This window comes from Pinus tabuliformis, chromosome 5_1 (assembly GCF_031772625.1).
Source record: "Pinus tabuliformis cultivar Carrire ecotype Pingquan chromosome 5_1, CPIR1, whole genome shotgun sequence".
In the NCBI taxonomy this organism is placed as follows: Eukaryota; Viridiplantae; Streptophyta; class Pinopsida; order Pinales; family Pinaceae; genus Pinus; species Pinus tabuliformis.
Window position 1 is genome coordinate 686,971,043 of NC_142305.1, and position 21,800 is coordinate 686,992,842.

Sequence of the window (21,800 nt, forward strand, 5' to 3'; positions counted from 1 at the left end):
ACAACCATTAAAATTGGCATATCTTTTGGGATTGGATCTTGTTGTCTAAAATATTTTTCTATAGTTAAACATTGTCTCTTTATATATTGTGGGATTTACATATTTGGATTATATTTAAGGGTCATATTAGAATCTTGGAAATTGGTCTTGGGCTCTCACAACAACAGAGTTTGACTTTTTGACGTGGCTGGCTAGTCTTGGGTGAATGATGTGGCAACATCATGATGATGGGGAGGTTTGAGTGACATGTGATCTGGAAAATATAAATACCTCACCAAGGTTTTCAGTGTGAGTTGGTGACTTTGCAGTGTTGGTTCAATGTTAGGCCGAGATCTTCTAATCGACTACATTTCTGATTTTCAGGGGTTGATTAATGTTACCATTGTTGCAAAGAATGTCGCAGGCTCGTGTCTGGATCATCCTTCTAGTTCATCTATCTCCCCAGGTGTCGACAATTTGCCTGTGTTGGAGGATCTGGTCAGATTTAAGTTGGAAAAATATAAGAATGTCTCACCAAGAAGAATAGTGTAATGTCCAAAATCAATTAATTTTGGAATAAACACTTCATATTAAACTATCATGCATTTTCCAGAAGATTGCCATGTAAAACTAGAATCATAAATCTATAAATTGCACAAAATATCATTAAAAGATCACAACATGAGAAACAATGAGAAATGCAGCAACCAAAATCTAGCTTTATTATATATAGATAGATGCTAATACAATAGCTAGGAATGACCCTCCAGTCTCCAAACTGAAACAGTAAAACAATCTCTACACATGTGGATTCTAAATGAATCCACCAAGGGGAGATGGGTGCTCGCCTAATCTCTATAAATCACTCGAGGGTTTTCATCCTGGAGATACCAATGGAGTAGAGAACCAGATTTTCAACCTCTCATACAACAAAGAATATCAAATCCAGTATGTCCTCCAATGGTCTCCTCCTCCTCTTTTATAGATTTGATGGACTCCTCTAGAACCTTCTATTTTATTATTATTTTAATCATGGAGCACTTTTCCCTCTTTTATTTCAATTAAAATATTCTTTTAATGCGGGGAAAAGGGTAAATTGGCCACCATGTCTCCTCAGGCCATTGAAACTCATATCTAACCATCCCATCCTGTAGATATTCCTGTTTCGGTTCAAATGGGCTATTACATTGAGGTGTCCCACCAACCAATCTCCTCGGAATGCCACCTCGAGCATAATTAATTAAGTTATGCCCAATAATAATGTTGATTTCTAAAAGTTGTCAGAATGCGACAGAATGAAAGTAAAATTGTGCAGATGGTGGAATATGCCAAGCGAATTCCATCAAATCCCATAAGAACTCCGCAAAACTCCATCTGAACTCCTGATGACATAAACTTACTCCACTGACTTGGCCACCTCCTACCCTGGAAATCTACCTTTGCTACAACTCCATCTGAACTCCTAATGACATAAACTTACTCCACTGACTTGGCCACCTCCTACCCTGGAAATCTACCTTTGCTGCACTATGAAGAAGGATGAAAATGGGGACATGGCAGTCCTCCCACCCCAAGATTGCTTTCCCTCAAGCAATCCAAATATGTGGCCCAATCTGGTGGTCCGACACAACTGAGGCCCAATGCCAGGATCCCATATGAACCATTGGGTGACGCTCTACTCCTATGTCAACCCACCATGAATGGACTCCTCGATGCTCGGATCCCAAATCAATCTCCGACAAAACCTGTCATTAGCAAATCCTCCTGTATCCCCATGCCGCCAATAAGGAGCATCAAGGCTCCACAGCTCCTGTTGTGCTGTAACTCTGGCAGTGAATACTACTCCACTTGTCGCGTACCAACTCATCGCCTCTCTCCAATCCAACCCATGGCCTAGACCAAGGTCAATCTCAACATGTTGAAGCCATGTTGAAATACTGATGAGTGGCTAGCCTACATCCTACTTCCAACCGAAGCATGCAATATCCCTCACCTTGGAGGGCTCCTACAATACAATGCCTCTGAATAAAAATGATACTCCATTAGTAGGGTACCAACTCATGATCTCTCTCCAATCCAATGCAGGGATTCCTGTGCAAAGAATACATTTGCTATGCTGACACTGATCCATGCTCAACTCTTGATGCTCCACCTAGACAATCAAAACATGTCCAAGAAATCCTACCTCTCTCCCTCTAATGGGAAAAAGTGGGCAAACTGTGCTGCAAGCCCTATCTATGAACTCCTGGAGAGGACTGCTGCCTGAATATGTTGCAGCTTTGCTAGCCGCCACTATATCTATTTGCACCTCATCAATGGGTAGAACCAAGGATGGATGCACCATCATCTCCAACTCTTTCCACTTACTAGCCTCCTGCAAAACTACCTTGTCAATCTCCAACACTTCCTCGCGAAAGATGTGTACAAATACTACCTCCTTGAAGGTTACCTACACATCTATCTACTCCACTCCAATGACTGGCCCCATGGGTGCCTACTCATCCTCCACTGTTATCACAAAATCTAACCCTGACAGGTTGCTGATCAAGTAGACTTTGAGTAACTCTTTCAAACCAATCTTTTGGTTGAGGCCTAGCTTCCTCAACCTGGGAGGGCTCTCTCAATAGGTTTAAGATTTTTGATTAATGATTAGATGGATAACTCTAGGAACAAAATGGATAAATGTGTAACTTTTTGACTGGTTGAATCAAGGATTAGAAAATATCTATTGGGCTATGGATTCAAGATAGTCTTCAACAAAACAACATGATCAACAAAACATGGAAGTCAAGGCACTTAGAGTTTAGGTTTATAAGTAAAACAGTAACACAATGAATCAACACAGTTTACAAGCATGTGAAGGAAGTTAGAGCATTTTCGAATCAATTCTAAGTATCACAAGCTCATACCACTACAAATAAATAATTGAAAAAAGCTATAAGAACATCAAACACATAAACTCCTTGTGAATCTTGAGTAGTCAAACTGATCTTTGTATTATGTTTGAAAAACCATAGTTTCTTACAATAATACAACTTTCTTTTGCTAATGAAATTACCAACCCTGAGGAATTTGATTCTCAAGATTTATATAGAGTTTTACAACCTTGGATACTATGATCCATCTTTAGGGGAATTCGAATTCCTAACTTTGACACCTATCTATTCATAAAACAAACTATTTAATTACAACTTGACAACTAGTTGTCTTTAAGAGTCCTAATACAAATAGGAGTGAAACTCCTAAAATATGCTTTCAACAACCTTATCTATTACTTCAATACATTCTTTAATCATCTGCCAACCCATGTCTTCGAGCTTGATGATGTCCACAGTGCTGTTACAAAACCTGCTGAGTCATGACCTAACTGTCTTGAAAACAAGGAGACAGAGTTTATATCTTTTGATCCCTGATAGCTGTTACAAAAATGGAGGAGGTTTTTGTAGATAAGAATGTTTATAAGAAAAACATCCCTCATTTTTTTAAAAACCAGCTTCATTTGACTGGAATATGCATTATAGAATCATGTATAAAATAGGAAAATTCAGAATTCTGCAAATAAGTCTCAAAGGAAACTTCAAATCTCCGAATTGGTAGCACCTGGGAGAAATTTGAAAGAGGTTTTTATTCCTTGTTATGTTATTAGAAAAAAACTCCTTCATATTTTTGAAACTCATCTTCATTTGCCTGAAAATTTCTTTTTACAGCTCAAAATAGTCCAAGAAACACACAAATCCCCTTGCAGCTCCTGGTAGAAATACATGTAACCTGTCTGGATGAAAGTTGGTGTGAAGCTGAGGTCATCCATGATCTGTTAAAGCTCTATAAGCTCCTATCCAAACACATAGCATTATTTTTATGCTTTCATCTTCATGGCAATTTCCCTTTATAACCCAAACTTCCCTCTTAAAAATATGACAACTATAAAGAACTTTTTGGACAGCAAGTTGTTTGTCACAAAGTTAACTTTTCAAAGGTGACAACTGACTGATACATGCAAAGGTTGAAAATTAAATGATAGAGAGGAGCTTGGGTAACTTGTTTAAGGAATGATATTCGAATGTGGAGAGAAAGGTGACAAAATGAGGGAGTGGAAAGCAACAACCACTTCATCAACCAATAAAAATAACTTTGTTTTTCCTAAAAAAGAAGGTTGCACTCCTGAGCTCCTATCTCTTGATCCCTAATAGTTGTTACAAAAATGGAGGAGGTTTTTGTAGATAAGAATTTTTATAAGAAAAACCTCTTTCATTTTTCAAAAATGAGTTTTCAATTGCTCAGGAACCTCCTTGGAAGTTGACTACTAAAAACAGAAAAACAGGGTTTTTGCCTCATAGTGTGCTACGAAATTAGCTTGTTTTCGTAGCGCAAATCACCTTTTTTGAACTAGCTGCACTACAAAACTACGGATTCCTGTATGATTGCAAAAATTTAACCCTAAACTTAATGGAAAATGTGACCTATGTGACCATGAAGTGAACCTAAAGGACTTCATTTGGAAATGAAAGATGGCATTTTAAGACTTCAAACCCTATTACTTACCCTTTTATCAAGACTAAAATGACTTTTAGACCTCCTTGAAATCATGACCAAAAGCAGAGTTGACACAAGGATGTTTTTGAAAAAATTTATGTGATAACACTCCACCATGGGTTCAATGTGAGCCACTAGCTGACTATACAAAAATGGATCATCCCACACACTGTGCATATCGTCCTCCTCATGTTCTTGCACCGTTGAGTGATCTTCATGCTGGACCACCACCAATGGCTCATTTCTCAAATCCTCCTGAGTGTCTTCTCCTAGGCTTTCTTTATGCATGGAATCAAATTGTTTCTCACCATCTGCAATCATCAAACATAGATGCATAGGTAGGTTTCTATCACGCAATTGTTCATGCTCCTCAAAGGTGTTTTCATGCAAGTTAAAGCATTCTACATGCAACTCCTACTCAAACATGGGCCCTTCATTTCTTTGTTGACTTGAGTTTTTTGTCATTCCTCACTCTTCTTTAGTTTTTGCTTCTTTGTAAGTTTTACATGTGTGATCTAGTGTCCATGCTCCTTGACATGTGAAGCAAATATGCTCTCTCCTCATTTGATTTCGGCTCTTCTTTGGGAGCTCTTGAGACTTCTTCTACTTTGGTTCCTCATCCTTTCCAAATCTGAACCCTCCCAAAAATATTCTCATAAAATTTCTCCTGGCGATAGCACTAAGGGCTGCAAGCTGCCTCAGTGACTCATCCATGAGCCAATAAATTTTAAAATTTCAAGCTCCCCTTACTAATGTTGCAAAGGCCCAACAAAATAACCCAAATAATTAATTAGCACTGCCTAGAAATTACGTTATTGTTGCTGAAGATAAATTGGTGTTTTTTCCCTCAATACTACCCCAAAAATTTTGAAAATTTAACCTAAGGCTCCTCACACCAAACCCATAAAAACCCAAAAATGGTTTGGCTTAAATCCAAGCCAAGGTCAAACTCACCAAGTGGTGTGAATTACCTAATTTAATGATAAAATGAAATGATGAATGAACATTGATTTACAGCCCGCATACTACCCAAATTTTTTTGAAATTTTAACCACAAACTCTTATCATAAAACCCAAAAAGACCCAGATTTTTTTTGGGTAGATTGCAAAAGATACAAAAATCCCCAATTTAGAGAAAGTTTCCTACTCCTCCCAACTTGGCACACTGCTCCAAATAAGATAGATTAATATCACAATGTTTCACCTCTTCAATCCATCAAATTCACTGAAAAAACACTGGCAACAACAATCTTGGCACAAAATTAAAAATTCTGCAACAAAGGATGACTTTGGCACTTCCAAAATAAACCCTCGAATACTTAAAACTGAAAACCCGAACTTGCAGGCTGAGCCAAGTTCGATGCTATGATACCACTGTAATGTCCCAAATCAATTAATTTTGGAATAGACACTTCATATTAAACTATCATGCATTTTCCAGAAGATTTCCATGTAAAACCAAAACCATAAATCTATAAATTGCACAAAATATCATTAAAAGATCACAACATGAGAAACAATGAGAAATGCAGCAACCAAAATCCAGCTTTATTATATATAGATAGATGCCAATACAATAGCTGGGAATGACCCTCCGGTCTCCAAATTGAAATAGAAAAACAATCTTTACACCTATGGATTCTGAATGAATCCACCAAGGGGAGATGGGTGCTCTCCCAATCTCTCTAAATCACCTGATGGTTTTCGTCTTGGGGCTACGAATGGAGTAGAGAACCGGGTTCTCAACCTCTTATACAACAAATAATATCAAATCCAAGATGTCCTCATATAGTCTCCTCCTCCTCTTTTATCGATTTGATGGACTCCTCTAGAACCTTCTATTTTATTATTATTTTAATCATTGAGCACTTTTCCCTCTTTTATTTCAATTAAAATATTCTTTTAATGCGAGGAAAAGGGTATATTGGCCACCATGTCTCTCAGGCCACTAAAACTCATATCTAACCATCCCATCCTGTATATCATCCCGTTCCACTTCCAACGAGCGATTACACTGAGGTGTCCCACCAATCAATCTCCTCAGAATGCCACCTTGAGCATAATTAATTAAGTTATGCCCAATAATAATGTTGATTTCTAAAAGTTGTCGGAATGCGACAGAACGAAAGGAAAACTGTGCAGATGGTGGAATATGCCAAGCGAATGCCATCAAATCCCATAAGAACTCTACAAAACTCCATTGGAACCCCCGATGACGTGAACCTGCTCCACTGACCTAACCACCTCCTACCCTGGAAATCCACCCTGGCTACACTATGAAGAAGAATAAAAATGGGGACATTAAAAATAGGCGGCGATATACAAATCCAATCAAGGATGATGAGTGTGTTCAAAGGATATTGCTTTGGGTGGACATATATTAGGGGAATGTGGAAAGACTCAAGCAGAGGGTAGTAGTAGGTCGTTGGTAATTTACCAAAATTTTAGGAGATCAGATGAAAAAGTGGATCAAGAAGAGTTGGCTACCTATTCTAACATACAGGTCGAAGGTGAGCATTCTCTTAAATAGATGGTTCGACTTTCATTTTATGAAGTCAGAGGATGCTGAGAATATTGCTTCTTCCCCCTGGGTTTGTGGCCATATTTTCCTCTCATTGTAGCAGTGTGGTCAGTGGGACCTGATCCAATGAAATATGTTCCCAAGAGGAAAATATTGTGGGTGAAGCTTCTGGGACTCCCTCTGGAGCTTTGATCTAAATCAACTATCAAGGAAATTGCTAACAAGATAGGCAAATTTTACCATGTAGATGAGGGGTGCTAGGGTGCCCTAGAAAAAAGCGTTGTATGGGTCCTAGTAGAAATGGATTTCAAGGGCAGATTTCTTGCAACATTAGACATCTTGTGGGGGGCCTATCTCCTTCAAACAATAAATAGATTACTAGGGTGTGCCCTTCAGATGTATTAGCTTCCATGTTATGTGACTTTTGATTGTTGAATGTCCAATTAGCATGTTGTAAGGGGATGTTCAAGAATGGGTAGAGATATCCCTAGTGCAAAGCAAGACGTGGTCACTACAAGGTGAGATGATCAAAGGACCAATCACAAAACACATCAAAGGGCACATAATGCATGACCTAGAGACCAATTAACTTCTTCTCATCAATAATTAGATATTTGTAACATTAGTGACCTTGCCCATTTCGAGGGGGATTCTTCTCTGCCTAGTGGCCCTTCCAACATACCAATGCATGGACATTGTGGGTCTAGGGAGAACTCTAAGCTTCCAACTTCACCAACATCGGCAAGGAAAAACACATCGGGCTCTTGACTGCTACCTTGTTTCAGTGCACTTTTGTACAGGGGGCCTACTGCACAAAATTAACTTGGCCCTAACTCTGACTTATTGGGTATGGAGCCTGACTATCTTCTTGATTCAAAGGTCTTAGCTGCGTTGGACCCCAGTTCCAAAATGGGGCAGCAACGCCGCCCGTATGATAGCCACTAGGGGTGTATGGGGGGGAGATGACTAATTTTAAAGAGCCCCCCTGACGGGGGTTCGAGGTAGCGCCCCTGAAGCTAAAAATAGATGAAAAATTGCATTGTAAAATATTGTAATTTCGTAGTCAATCTAAGACGTTTATTAGGCGAATGATCTGACGGTAGAAGTTATGTTAATTTAGGTTTTTTTCCCTAGAAGGAAACTCTCAGTTTATATTAGGGAATTATATTGTGGTTGTATATGATTATTTATGAGAGAGAGAGAGAGGATGTTGTGTGAGAGCGAAGAGGAAATTATAGCAGATCTACTGTAGGTTGTATCTCTTCATTTTGTTGGATAATATAAAAGGAAGGACTGGCTATTTCTCTATGGATGTATCCCAAATTGGGTGAACCACATATTTCTGTGTCTCTCTTGTGTTATGTATTTCGATATTTATGTTTCCACAATATTTTATGTCTTCCATTTCTCTGTAATATATAATTTTCTAACAACTGGTATCCGAGATGAATATCTATTTGGCTAATAAACTCGCAGGAGAGAAGGGTTCCTAGTTCGTGGGAGAAATAGTGGAAGATGGTAGGTTTAGGGTCATGAAATTTAACGGTAAAACTAAAAGTTGTGGAAGATGCATATGGAAGATTATATGTATTAGAAAGATCTGTACCTACCATTGAGCAAAAATCAAGAAATTCGACAAGTATGACAGATGCAGAATGTGATATTTTTGACAAAAAGGCACTAGGAACAATATGACTATGTCTGGAAGTGTTGGTAGAATTCAATATTTCAAAGGAAACGACAACAAAATGTTTAATGGCGACATTTGCCAAACTATATGAAAAACCCTCAGCCCTAAATAAGGTTTTTATTATGACATGTCTATTTAATATGAAGATGTCAGAAGGTGGATTTGTTGTTGATCATTTAAATGAATTTAACATGGTTACCAACGAGTTAAGTTATGTAGGGGTAAATGTTGATAATGAAGTTAGGACTCTGTTATTTCTGTGCTCATTTCCATAAAATTGGAATGACTTAGTTATGGCTATTAGTAACTCTGTCTTTGGATCTATTACTTTAAATCTTGATGATGTTGTTGGTGCCATCCTTAGCAAGGACATGTGACGGAAATTCTTTGGTGAGACATTAGGTAATGATTTGGCTACAGATACTAGGGGGAGAAAAATGGAAAGAGGAAGGAGCCCAGGAAATCACAATAAATCAAGAAAAGACAAATCTAAATCCAAATCAAGGATAGTGTGCTAGAAATGCAGGAAGAAAGGACACCTAATGAAAGACTGCAAATCTTAGAAGGAAAAGAAGGAGATGGACAACAAGATACAAATCATGAAGTGAATGTGATAGGTGATGTGTTGCATGATTCCTTGATTCTTTAACTAGAGAATATTGTTGATGCTTGGGTGGTAGAGTCAAGGGCCTCATTCCATGCCACACCTGACAGGAAAAAATTTCATTACTATGTTCTAGGGTATTTTGGACAGGTTCATCTGGGTGATAATAAACCCTATAAAATCATTGGAATTGGTAAGGTTTTTATAAAGAACAAAATGGAAACTAATGGCTATTGAAGGAGGTAAGCAATGTTCCATATCTACAGAAAATTATAATTTCAACAAGGTCGTTAGGTGGTGAAGGCTGTGTAACTACATTCGTAGACAAAACTTGGAAGGTCACTAAAGAAGCCTTGGTAATAACAAAAGGAGAAAAGTTTGGTACATTGTATTTATGAATAGTATATCTAATTATGTTAATGCTTTAACCTCCACAGGAGGAGATACAACACTCTAGCCTCATAGGCTCGGGCACATGAGTGAGAAGGGGATGTAGATTCTTCACTCAAGAAATTTGTTTCCAGGTTTGAAGCATGTTGATTTGGATTTATGTGAAAATTGTGTTTATGGAAGAAAAAGAGAGTCAAATATATCTGTTGGAAATAATACTGAGACGGGGGGTGAATCAGTGTTATCAATTTAACAATTTTACATTTCCATACACAAATTTATATGCGTTACTTCTGTTAATGAAACTTGCATGTATACGCAACTGTGTTTAGAGCAACCAATGTATATCTTGCAAACTTATAATTTGGTTAGTTGATCCTTAATCTGTGTATCAGAACCATATAAACAGTAACCAGGTGCAATAAACAGAACAAGCAATCACACACATGAACACAAGATATAAGGTGGAAACCCAATGTGGGTGAAAACCACCTGCTGCAATCATCTCTATCTTTCTTTAATAAGAAACTTCTTTTTACAAATTTTGTACTGGTGCAGTCTTATACCAGTATGCAGGCTTCTACCTGCAGAAGGCTACAACCTTCTCTCATTCTCCAGCTTCTCCTAGAAGGGAGCTTCAACTCCCTAGCTCTTGTACTAGTTGATGTGTATACTAGTACGTAGGTGCTGACCTACAGAAGGCTACAACATTCTCTTTTCTTCCAGGGACCACGTTTCATAAATTTTCAGACTGGATCCATCAATAACATCAATCAAACATCAAATATATCTACATCAATCAATCTCCTTTGCACCAACCAAAACTGAATCAAACAATCACTTTTCTGAATGCTGTAACCAGAACACAGTAACAGTAACCAGAACCCAATGCAAAACCCAGAACACTGCAACAGCAAACAGAAGTAGCTAAAACATATTTTATGAGACGTACGCTACTTCAATGTGTCGAACCAGTGTTCATACGTTGTTATTTGAAGGCAGACCTGCATATACGCTGTTCTGAAATGTCGAACTAGTGTGTATATGCACCTTTGCTATACTGAACCTACATACAGATCTGTAAAAGATGATTTAACCAGATCATCAGATTTACAGATTACAACATGTGCCAATTATAAAAGATCACAACCACACAAAGATACTTCTATTCAATCCTAAATATCTTGACCCATCAATAGAACTTATCCTTCTTCAAGCGCTCTGTTATGAAACCAGCTCAAGAAAAGATAGAAAAGATAGATCAATGCCTTAGAATTCAGCCTCTTCGAGGGGGCAACCTCCTTTACATTACATAAATGAACAATTCTTGGATGATACAAATGAAAAGACCCCCTTTCTATATATAGGAGTCTAAGGGGTCATAACATAATTAGAGCCGACATAACAATAATAATGTAAGGGCACAATAATAACAATAGTGGGCTTCTATGGGGCACAATAGTAACAATATGGGTACTAAATGGGTACATCAATATAATAAGTGGGTTGTACTAATAACAATAAGGGGTTACACTAGTAGTATAGGGGCCTAACATGCCCCTCTCCTTTAAAAAGTGTTTTCCTCAACGCTTGAGTAGTTCTTGATGCTTTTGTACAAAATTCGTGTCCTCCCATGTGGAATCTTCACCGGGTAAGTTCTTCCACTTGATGAGATACTCTGAAATTGATTGATTTCGTAGCTGTCGGGTTCTTATTTCTGTGACTGCTCCAGGTTCCAATATGATTTTTCCTTCCTATTCAATTTCTAACAATATTGTTTGAATTGGGATATTTTGCAACTTTTGAATAAGTGGCCATACTTCTTCATCCTTCTTCCATTCATCCCTTGCTTCGTTTATCCAATCTGGTTGGATAATAGAAATATCACGAAACAATGCTTCCACATCCTCATCCTTGAAGAGTCTTCCCTTTCGGTAAGGCCGCCATTTTTTAAGTGCATGTAGTATTGCCAACATTTCCTTCTCATAAATAGCTTTCTTGAGATGTAGCAATAAAAATACCCAATCACCTACATCAAAACATTTTTCACTACGATGTTGATCTACCTGTTGTTTCATTTGGTTTTGCACCGAAGTGGCGTTATCCTTTAAAAGTTGGAGAACTTGTTATTGATGCTTGATGTGATCTTTCACTGCTTGAACCTTTTTCTTTTTGATATGTCCTTCTATCTCTAGAGTTTGAGGAGTGGTAATTTCTTCCAATCCTTTACAAGATATGGTCAGATTCATTTCTTGATGCTCGATGTGATCTTTTACTTCTTGAACATTTTTCTTTTTGATATGTCCTTCTATCTTGATAGTTTCAGGAATGGTAATTTCGACCAATGAATTAGAAGATATGGTTGGATTCATTTCTTCTTTCTCGATGTGATCTTTCACTTCTTGCACCTTTTTCTTCTTGATATGTCCTTCTATCTTGAGAGTTTGAGGAGTGGTAATTCTTGCCAATGCTTTACAAGATATGGTCTAATTCATTTCTTCTTTCTCTAAGGTGGGGTCCTGGCGTATATCTTCTTCTTTTGACGTTTCTTGATCCTTTTCTTCCTCCTCTTCATATTTTATGTAAAATAATTTCTTTTCATCACACTCATGACCTTTAGTGCATTTGCTATCATAATTGTAACAAAATCCTTTTTCTCTTTTTTCTTCCAATTATTGTCGTGTAACCCTTGTAGGTTGTGGAAGGCTAGGAGAAACAACACTTCCATCTTTATAGTTGTGAGGGGTATGCTTCCTGGTTTCCATAATTTTGCTTTCCACTATGTCACAAAGCCCTTTTACTCTTTCCAATTGTTGTGGTGTTGCTCTAAAGAAGGTGTTGCTCTTTGTATCCTCGTAATGTGCTATCATTTCCTCCGTGAAAATTGACCACATAACAAGTTGTTTACGAGGACAAAGCCCTTCATACCATAAAAATTGATCTAGTACTAAATATAAGATGCAATACATACCTTTTGTAACAGTGGTACACCATGTAGATCAAAATATTGCTCTATCTGAAGTATCCAATTTACCGGATCCTTGCCATCAAACTTCCTCATCTTGCTTTTTCTTGATTTTAGGATCTCGATCTTGAAATGACTATAACTCTGTACTTTTAGATCTTTAAGTTTTGAAATTGCGACCTATAGTAGCCCTCTACGTCCTCTTTCCAATGCCACCAGTTTGATCCAAATTGGATTCTCCAAGGAAGAGTTATGCGAAATCTCCCACAGTGACCTGATTATAGACCTTTCTAGAAGGTCGAACTTGTATGAAGTGCCACGTGTCAGTGTTTCAACCTTTGGCTCTGAAAAATATATACAAGAAACTAAATTCCATCCTCTTTCTGTACCTTCTTACAAAATTTGAATCCGATGCTCAGAGAGAAAGTTATGACGATTTTCCTGAGGTCACCTGTTTGGAATGTAATTTAGGAGTCTGCAAAAAGACCAACTTCCTTAGATCATATCTCCACAAATATATCGCGAAAAGCTCTGAAATTTGGACCCGAGGTTCAACGCGATTTCTTATCAAATGGGTTTTTTTTTAGCTTCTGAAACTTCGCAGAAAAAAGTTATAGCGAAAATGCCACGATGACCTGTTTGGAGCAGTGAAACCCTAGAATCCAAAGCTCTAATACCAAATGTTATGAAACCATCTCAAGAAAAGATAGAAAAGATAGATCAACGCCTTAGAATTCAGCCTCTTCGAGGGGGAAACCTCCTTTACATTACATAAATGAACAATTCTTAGATGATACAAATGAAAAGACCTCCTTTCTATATATAGGAGTCTAAGGGGTCATAACATAATTAGAGCCGACATAACAATAATAATGTAAGGGCACAATAATAACAATAGTGGGCTTCTATGGGGCACAATAGTAACAATATGGGCACTACATGGGTACATCAATATAATAAGTGGGTTGTACTAATAACAATAAGGGGTTACACTAGTAGTATAGGGGCCTTCCTTAATTCAGATCCAGCTATGCACCATAACCCAATGACCAGTATTCTAGATCGTGCTCTTCATTAGATATTCAATACTTCAGTACTTTGCCTAATGATCTCCTCCTCCTTTTATAATCTTAGGCCTTACTCAATACCATGGTCCAAAACCACTTTAGAATCAATATCTTGGACCAAATACCTGGGGTCAATACTTCAGACAAGATACCTTGGACCAATATCATGGGTCAAAATACTAAGGACCAAATACCATAGACCAAAACCAAGTTTTCCAACTTTTACGTGCTTTTCCTTGCATGAAAGTGCGCACCCACGTGTATACGCAGTTTGGTCAAGGGGAACCTGCGTATACCACTTTTTCCTTCATTCTGTGATCCTGAACTGTGATCTATCATTTGAGTGAGTTTCCATCAGGGACAACACCTATTTCATAGCACCAAAGTTGTGTCATAATTCCAACAATCTCCCCCTTTGGACTTGATGGCAACCCCAAGTCATTCTCCGCCTTTGTCATCAAGGGCAAAGGGTTATGCTCCCCCTGAGTACATGCTAAATTCTTTGATATGCTGAAGTGTGTTATTCATGCTCCCCCTGACTGTAGGCAAGGTCTGCAAAAAGATGTTCTACAAGAAGAACATGACTCTATACATCATAAATGACCTTCCTATCACCAAAGACTCATACATACATCCATCTCCCAACCAAGTGGGGATACATCAAAAGTTTATACATGATAAAACAAGAACATTACATCATCCATCTCAGGCATAGTGGGGAAACAAAATAGGTCATTACATGACCTTGATAATAAAAGTTATACATAACATAGAGACAAAATATCAAAAACAAGACTATGATAGTCATCAATGACTATCATCAATAGCATCTGTCAATTACCATCCAGACCAGCAACCATGATCTCCCTCTGCACCTGTTCCACCTGAATAAAAAAAAACTGTGAAATTGTACCAAGATCTTCTAAGGTAATGCCAACAATGATAATGCATTATTAGAAGTATATGCTCCCCCTGAACCTGTGTTAGATGATCACTGTTAGACCCATATTAGACTATTTTCATCCTGAGTCTGGCCCACTGATATTCTTCAAACCAACATATACGCGGCTATATCCACAACAACCGGCGTATGTATGCAGATATGCTTCATGAAACTCACGTACAACCACTATTCTCTGAAACAGATAAGTGTCAACAACAAGACGATGCATCAACTACTCCTAGCTTTTGTCTGAGGTATTCAAATGTCTCTCTGGGTAGTGGTTTGGTGAATATATCAACAACTTTTTCCTTGGAGGGAACATACTCCAATTTGACTTTTTGTTCAAGCACTTGTTCCCGGAGAAAATGATATTTGATAGGTATGTGCTTGGTCTTGGAATGCATGACTGGATTCTTTGAAATACTGATTGCACTTGTATTATCACATAGAATGGAGATGGGTGGAGTACATGTGATCTGAATGTCTTGCAATGTTTGCATCATACAAAGGAGTTGTGTGCAACAAGATGCAGTAGCCACATATTATGCTTCAGTTGTAGATAATGCAATTGAACTTTGTTTCTTGCTGAACCAAGACACTAATCTGGAGCCCATATAGAATGCACCACCACTAGTGCTTTTTCTGTCATCCACGCTTCCTGCCCAATCTGCATCTGTATATGCATGAAGTGTAAGATCTGTATCTCTAGGATACCATAAACCAAAGTTTTGTGTTCCTTGAAGATATTTGAAAATCCTTTTGACTGCCTGAAGGTGTGCTTACTTTGGATTTTCTTGAAATCTTCCAACAATTCCCACTACATGCATGATGTCTGGTTGGGTACCTGTTGGATAGAGCAGACTACCAATCATGGATTTGTAGGTTGGTTGATGTACTGCTACTGATTGATCATTTGCACTGAGGCTGCATCCTGTTACCATAGGGGTACATAGTGGCTTAGAATCTTCCATGTCATATTTCTTCATGATCTACTTGAGGTACTTTGTTTGTGATAGAAAAATACCATCTTTATTTTGTTGAACTTGTAAACCAAGAAAATATGTGAGTTCACTAAGCAGGGACATTTCAAATTCTTTTACATTACCAAAGCAAAGTTTTGACTCATGGCTTCTTCACTGCTACCAAAAATGTTATCATCAACATACACAACAAGTATTAGCAATTTATCATTGTCAATTTTTATATATAGATTGCTATCAGCTGATCCTTTTGAAAAACCTTATTGATGAAGGTATTTGTCAAGACGATAATACCACCTTGGAGCTTGTTTTAGACCATAGAGAGACTTTCTGAGTCTGCATACAAGTTTTGGATCATTTCCAAGGATGAATCCATCTGGTTGCTCAATATATACTTCTTCTTCTAGGTCTCCATTAAGAAAGGCAGATTTCACATCCATTTGATATACTTTGAACTTCTGAAAGCTAGAAAGAGCAAGGAACATTCTTATGGCTTCAAGTCTAGCAACAGGTGCAAAAGTTTCTTCAAAATCTATACCTTCTTGTTGAGCATACCCTTTACAAACAAGGCTGGCCTTGTTTCTAATAACTTCTCCATTTTCATTTAGCTTGTTTTTGAAAATCCATTTGGTTCCTATGACATTCTTATCATTAAGTCTAGAAACCAATTCCCAAGTATTATTCTTTTCAAATTGCTCAAGTTCTTCATTCATGGCCTTGACCCAACATTCATCTTACATGCTTCATTGACATTTTGTGGTTCAACAGAGGAAAGAAATGCTAGATAGCTTGAAGCTTCTGTAATAGTTCTTCTTGTTTGCACACCTACTTCTTTCTGCCCCAAGATCTGAGTCTCTGGATGATTCTTCTGAATGTACCTGGATAGAGTCTTTTCTTCTACCCTTATCTATTCTTCTGGTGCCTCATTGGTTTCTTCTTCTTTAGAATTAGTTTGATTTGATGTGGAAGGATAGTCCGCATCTTCTTCATAATCTTTGGTTTTTACTTGCTTTGGATTTTTTCCTGCTTCATCAACCACAACATCAATACTTTCAACAATTTTCCCAAGTCTTTTATTATAACACTTATATCCTTTACTTTGGGAAGAGTAACCAAAGAGAATGCCTTCATTTGCTCTAGGTTCAAACTTGCCAATTTTTTCATCAGTTCTTTTGATGTAACATTTGCTTCCAAAAACTTTGAAGTATTTTACAGTAGGAGTCTTACCATACCAGAGTTCATGAGGAGTTTGATTGTTGTTTACCTGGATGTTTGTTTTATTGAGAATAGTGACGGCAGCAAATGCAGCTTCACCTGAGAAGGTTGCAGGAGTTCCAAACTCATCTAGCATAACACAAGCCATTTTTTGAATAGTTTTGGTCATCCTTTCTACCAATCCATTTTGCTAAGGAGTTCTTGCTGTAGAGAATTCCCTTCTTATTCCATGTTCTTCACAGAATTTGAAGAATTCATCCGAGGTAAATTCCCCTCCATGATCAGACCTGAGGCATTTGATTTTGCGATCTGATTCATTTTCAACCAAAGCTTTGAAGGCTTTTAACTTTTCGAAAGCTTCATCTTTATGCTTTAGAAGTCCTATCCAACACATTCTGGAAAAGTCATCAATGAAAAATATAAAGTATTCTTCTCCACGAGTTGACTTTTTCCTAGATGGACCACATAAATCAGTGTGAACAAGTTCAAGAGGCTTACTAGCTGATCCTTCCTTCTCAGGGAAATGTGCTCTGGTTTGCTTACCAAATTGACATAATTTGCATATTGTATTCTCTGGAATGCTGATATCTAGAAGATCACGAACAACCTTGTATCTGCATGCTTTTCTTATTTGAGGGAAGCTTAGCTGCCCCAATCTTCTGTGCCATAGCCAATGTTCATCATTTTTTCTTAGGTAGCACTGTTGTTGTCCCCCCTTGATTGAAGTACATGACAAAAAAACTCACGTTTGCAGGCTGAAGAAGGCACATTATGGTTTGAAGAAAGCTTCGAGAGCCTGGTATGCCTGTATTGATAGCTACCTGGTGAAGCTTGGATTCACGAGAATTAATGTCTGTTGAATTTCCACAACCCTGGTGTCTAGGATAGAATCATAAATCTCTTATTCTACCAAACCAAAAATATCAACAAAGCTACTTTGCACAACGAAGCAATATAATGCAGTGAATTTATCACATGCACAATAAGAACAATAACAACCATATATGTAACCCAACTTCATTATTTTATAAACATATAATACAATAATATAGGGCTCTCATACAAGGGATAATGACCCTCAAATTGTTGAAAATACAACAAGAAAATCTAGTTTTGACTTTGCCTTGGTCAAACTAGATTAAAACTCGAATTTCAATTTCAGTAAAATAGTTGGAGAAATTTAACTGGGGTGATATGACACTTATCACTTAGTTAAATCAGTTATTTTGAGTTGGAGACACTTGATTTATGTTTAGTATGATTGATTTCTAATTTCTAGCAATTTGTTTGAGTTAATTTGAGTTATTGTGAGTTTAACTAGTTATAACTGATTAAGAACTAGTCGAAGGTCTAGTGGTGGGGTGCGTTCACTTATGATCAACCAGTTAACTCATCAATCAACCCAGAAAGAATTGTATTTTTTCTCTATTTTCTAATGAATGCAATAAAAATAGGAAGGGATTTTGAGCAGTTGCTTTCCCCTAGATAAACACATGAGTATATGTGTTGAATCTTGTCTCATTTTTATGTTGTGATTTCTTGATCGATTAATTTATTTTGGCTAATGAGTAGCGTAGATTCAAGTCTTTTTTTTTAGGAAATTACATAAGCAATTTTGAATCTATGAGGAATTTCTACATGGTATTAGAGTAGGAATCACAATAGAAAACAGAATTTGAAGTTGTCTTTATAGGTGAATCGAATTTGTGGGATCATTCTTCAGAGCTAGCAATATGGATTTCTATGGATTAAGACTTGAGTATGCCCTTGAGGGCAACTCAAATTATGTTTCTTGGAAGGAAATGATGGAGGCAGTGTTGAAAGATAGTGGGATGAATGATTTCGTAGATAATGATTTCCCAAAGCCTCCAACAACTGATGTTCGAGATATAGCAAAATGGAAGAAGCGTGTAGCAAAGGAAAGGAGGATCATATTGGAGGGAGTTTGAGATCATATTGTCTCGAATCTCCACAGGAAAAATATTCCATATGCAATGTGGCAAGCCTTGATAGACTTGTTTCAGAACAACAATGACCACAGGAAGTTGGCACTGAAGGAAAAACTTCGAAAGATCAAGATGGAAAAGGGTGACACAATACCACAATACCTGAGCAGGTTCACCCAATTTCAGGATGAACTTGGGAGTGTTGGTATTAAGGTTGTAGAAGATGTTTTGGTAAGCCTAGCACTTATAGGCCTACCCAAAAGCTGGCACAAATACTAGGATTTGGTAAATGGGAGGGAGAAGCTATCAAATTGTGAGCAATTTTGGTTTGACTTGGTGCAAGAATAAATAAGGCATAACACCTGAGAAAAAACCTCATCCAAGTGTGATGACGAGGAGAATTGTGCCTTAGCTAGAAAGGAAATGAAAGGGAAAGGGAAGAAATCCCAATCCAAAGTAGAATCTAGTCAAGTAGGCAAGAAGAAAGACTTGTCGAAAATCAAGTGCTTTCATTGTCATGATATGGGACACTATGCCATGAAGTGTCCACATAAGAAGGCGAGTAAGAAGCCCTCAGGAGGAGTGGTAGGTGAAGATTTGGCTTCATAGTTCAAACTTGATTTCACCCTCATTGCTTGTATGGTGAGCATGGTGATGGGTAGTGTGTGATATTTGGATAGTGGAGCCTCATTCTATATGGCGGGAAAATGAGAATTCTTCAGTGACTTGGAGGAGAAGGACCTCCAGATGCACATCAAGATGAGAGATGATGGAAGGTATAGCACAACCGATATTGGTATAGTTATTTTTCAAAGGGAGTTTGACTCCCCTCTAAAATTAAAAGATGTCATGTATGTCTGAAGAAGAATCTCTATTCAATTTCTATGTTGGAAGATTGTGGCTATAATGTGATATTTAGCAAAGGGAATTATTTGCTTAGACACATCACCACGAGACAAGTGAAGCAGATTGAGCTTCGAGTGAAGAACCTCTACAAATTAGATGTAGAATATTGTGCAGCATTGAGCACAAAAGCTGAGAAGGTGCAGAGCCAAGCCATCAGTGAATTATGGCATAGAATACTTGGCCATTTGCACCATGGTGCTTTAAATACCATGCATCAGGTTTCTACAGGCCTTCCCAAAGGTGCACTAGAGCAACGGGATACATGCAAAGGGTGTAAATTGTGTAAGTACACAAAAACCACCTTTAATGATCAGGACAGTAAAGCACAAGCAATCCTTGAAAGGATTCACTCGGACATGTGTGGACCTTTCTCGACAACCTCCACTGCCAAGCACAGGTATTATGTTATATTTGTAGATGATTTATCACGGAAGTGCTAAATTTTCTTCATGCAAAAGAAAGACAATAAATTCTCGAAGCTTGTTGAATTTAAAGCACTTGTTGAGAAAGAGACTGGTAGAAAATTGAAGGCTCTTATGAGCGATAATGGTGGAGAATATGTGTTGAATGAGTTCAAGAAATTATGTGCAAAAGAAGGCATTCGATGGGAGTTGACAATACCTCATAACCCACATCAGAATGGGGTGGCTAAGAGGAAAAACATAATTATTATGGGAGATGCATAGGCCATGTTGCATAGTCAGTGCCTACCCTTGCACTTGTGGGTTGAAGCATGCAACATAGTTGTTTATTTGTAGAACAAGAGTTCTCACAGGATTCTTGGGATGAGTACACTAGAGGAAGCTTTTTCAGGGAAGAAACTAGATGTGTCACACTTAAGGATATTTGGATCATTAGTTTGTTGTCATGTTTCCAAGGATGGAAGGAAAATGCTAGAGCCTGTAGCTAAGTTGGGAATCTTTGTGGGCTACACAGAAACACCTCACAACTATTGTGTGTACTTGACATCTCTCATGATGACAGTTATTAGGATAGATGTGAAGTTTGATGAGGAGAAGGCAACGATGTGTTATCTTGAGAGGGAGCTTCAGTTGCATTCATATCAGGAGATTTTGGCTCCAAAGGAAGAACCTCGAGAAGTTGTGGAGTAGCCATAAGCATAGGAATAGAGAGTGGAGACATCCACTCAAGCAGAGACATCCAAAGATGAAAGGAAGCACACCAGGGAAACTGAAAAATTAGTGCATGATGCTAGAGATAATGTTGGAGCACCCAAATTACAACGTAGGCAGAGGAGGTCACCAAATCAGTACATTAGCTACATGGCTCTGATGAGTGAGCTTGTAAAGGCTGAGCCATCCTCATTCAAGGAAGGATTGCAACAACTAATATGGGTTGATGCCATGGTAGAGGAATATGATTTCATTATTAGAAAGAATGTTTGGGAAGTGGTCCCAAGACCAGAGGACAAGTCAGTGGTAGGTTCCAGATGGATCTACAAGGTGAAGCAAGCAACATATGGAAGCATCGAGAAACACAAGGCCAAATTTGTGGCCAGGGGGTTCTCTCAAGTGGAGGGAATTAACTATGAGGAGAATTTTTCTCTAGTATCAAGGTACTCTTCAATCAACTCAATTCTAACACTTGTAGCGTAGATGGGATGGAAGATTCATCAGATGGATGTGAAGACAACATTCCTCAATTGAGTGATTAAGGAAGAGGTGTACATTGAGCAGTCTAATTGATTTAAGACCCTCGGCAGAGAGACACATGTGTTCAGACTAAAGTGAGCATTGTATGGATTGAAGCAAGCACCTTGTGCTTGATACATCAGGATCAACAACTATCTCACTGGGTTGGGCTTATTCAAAAGAAAGTAGATTCAAACCTTTACCATATTGTTGTTGAAGGTAAATTATTGATTATAGTATTATATGTTGATGATTTAATTTTAACCAGTGATGAGAAGTTGATCAAGTCTTGCAAAGAGGATTTTGCAAGAGAACTCGAGATGAAGGACTTAGGGCTCATGCATTATTTCCTCAGTATGGAAGTATGGCAAGAAGATGGGGAACTATTTTTATCTAAGGGAAAGTATGC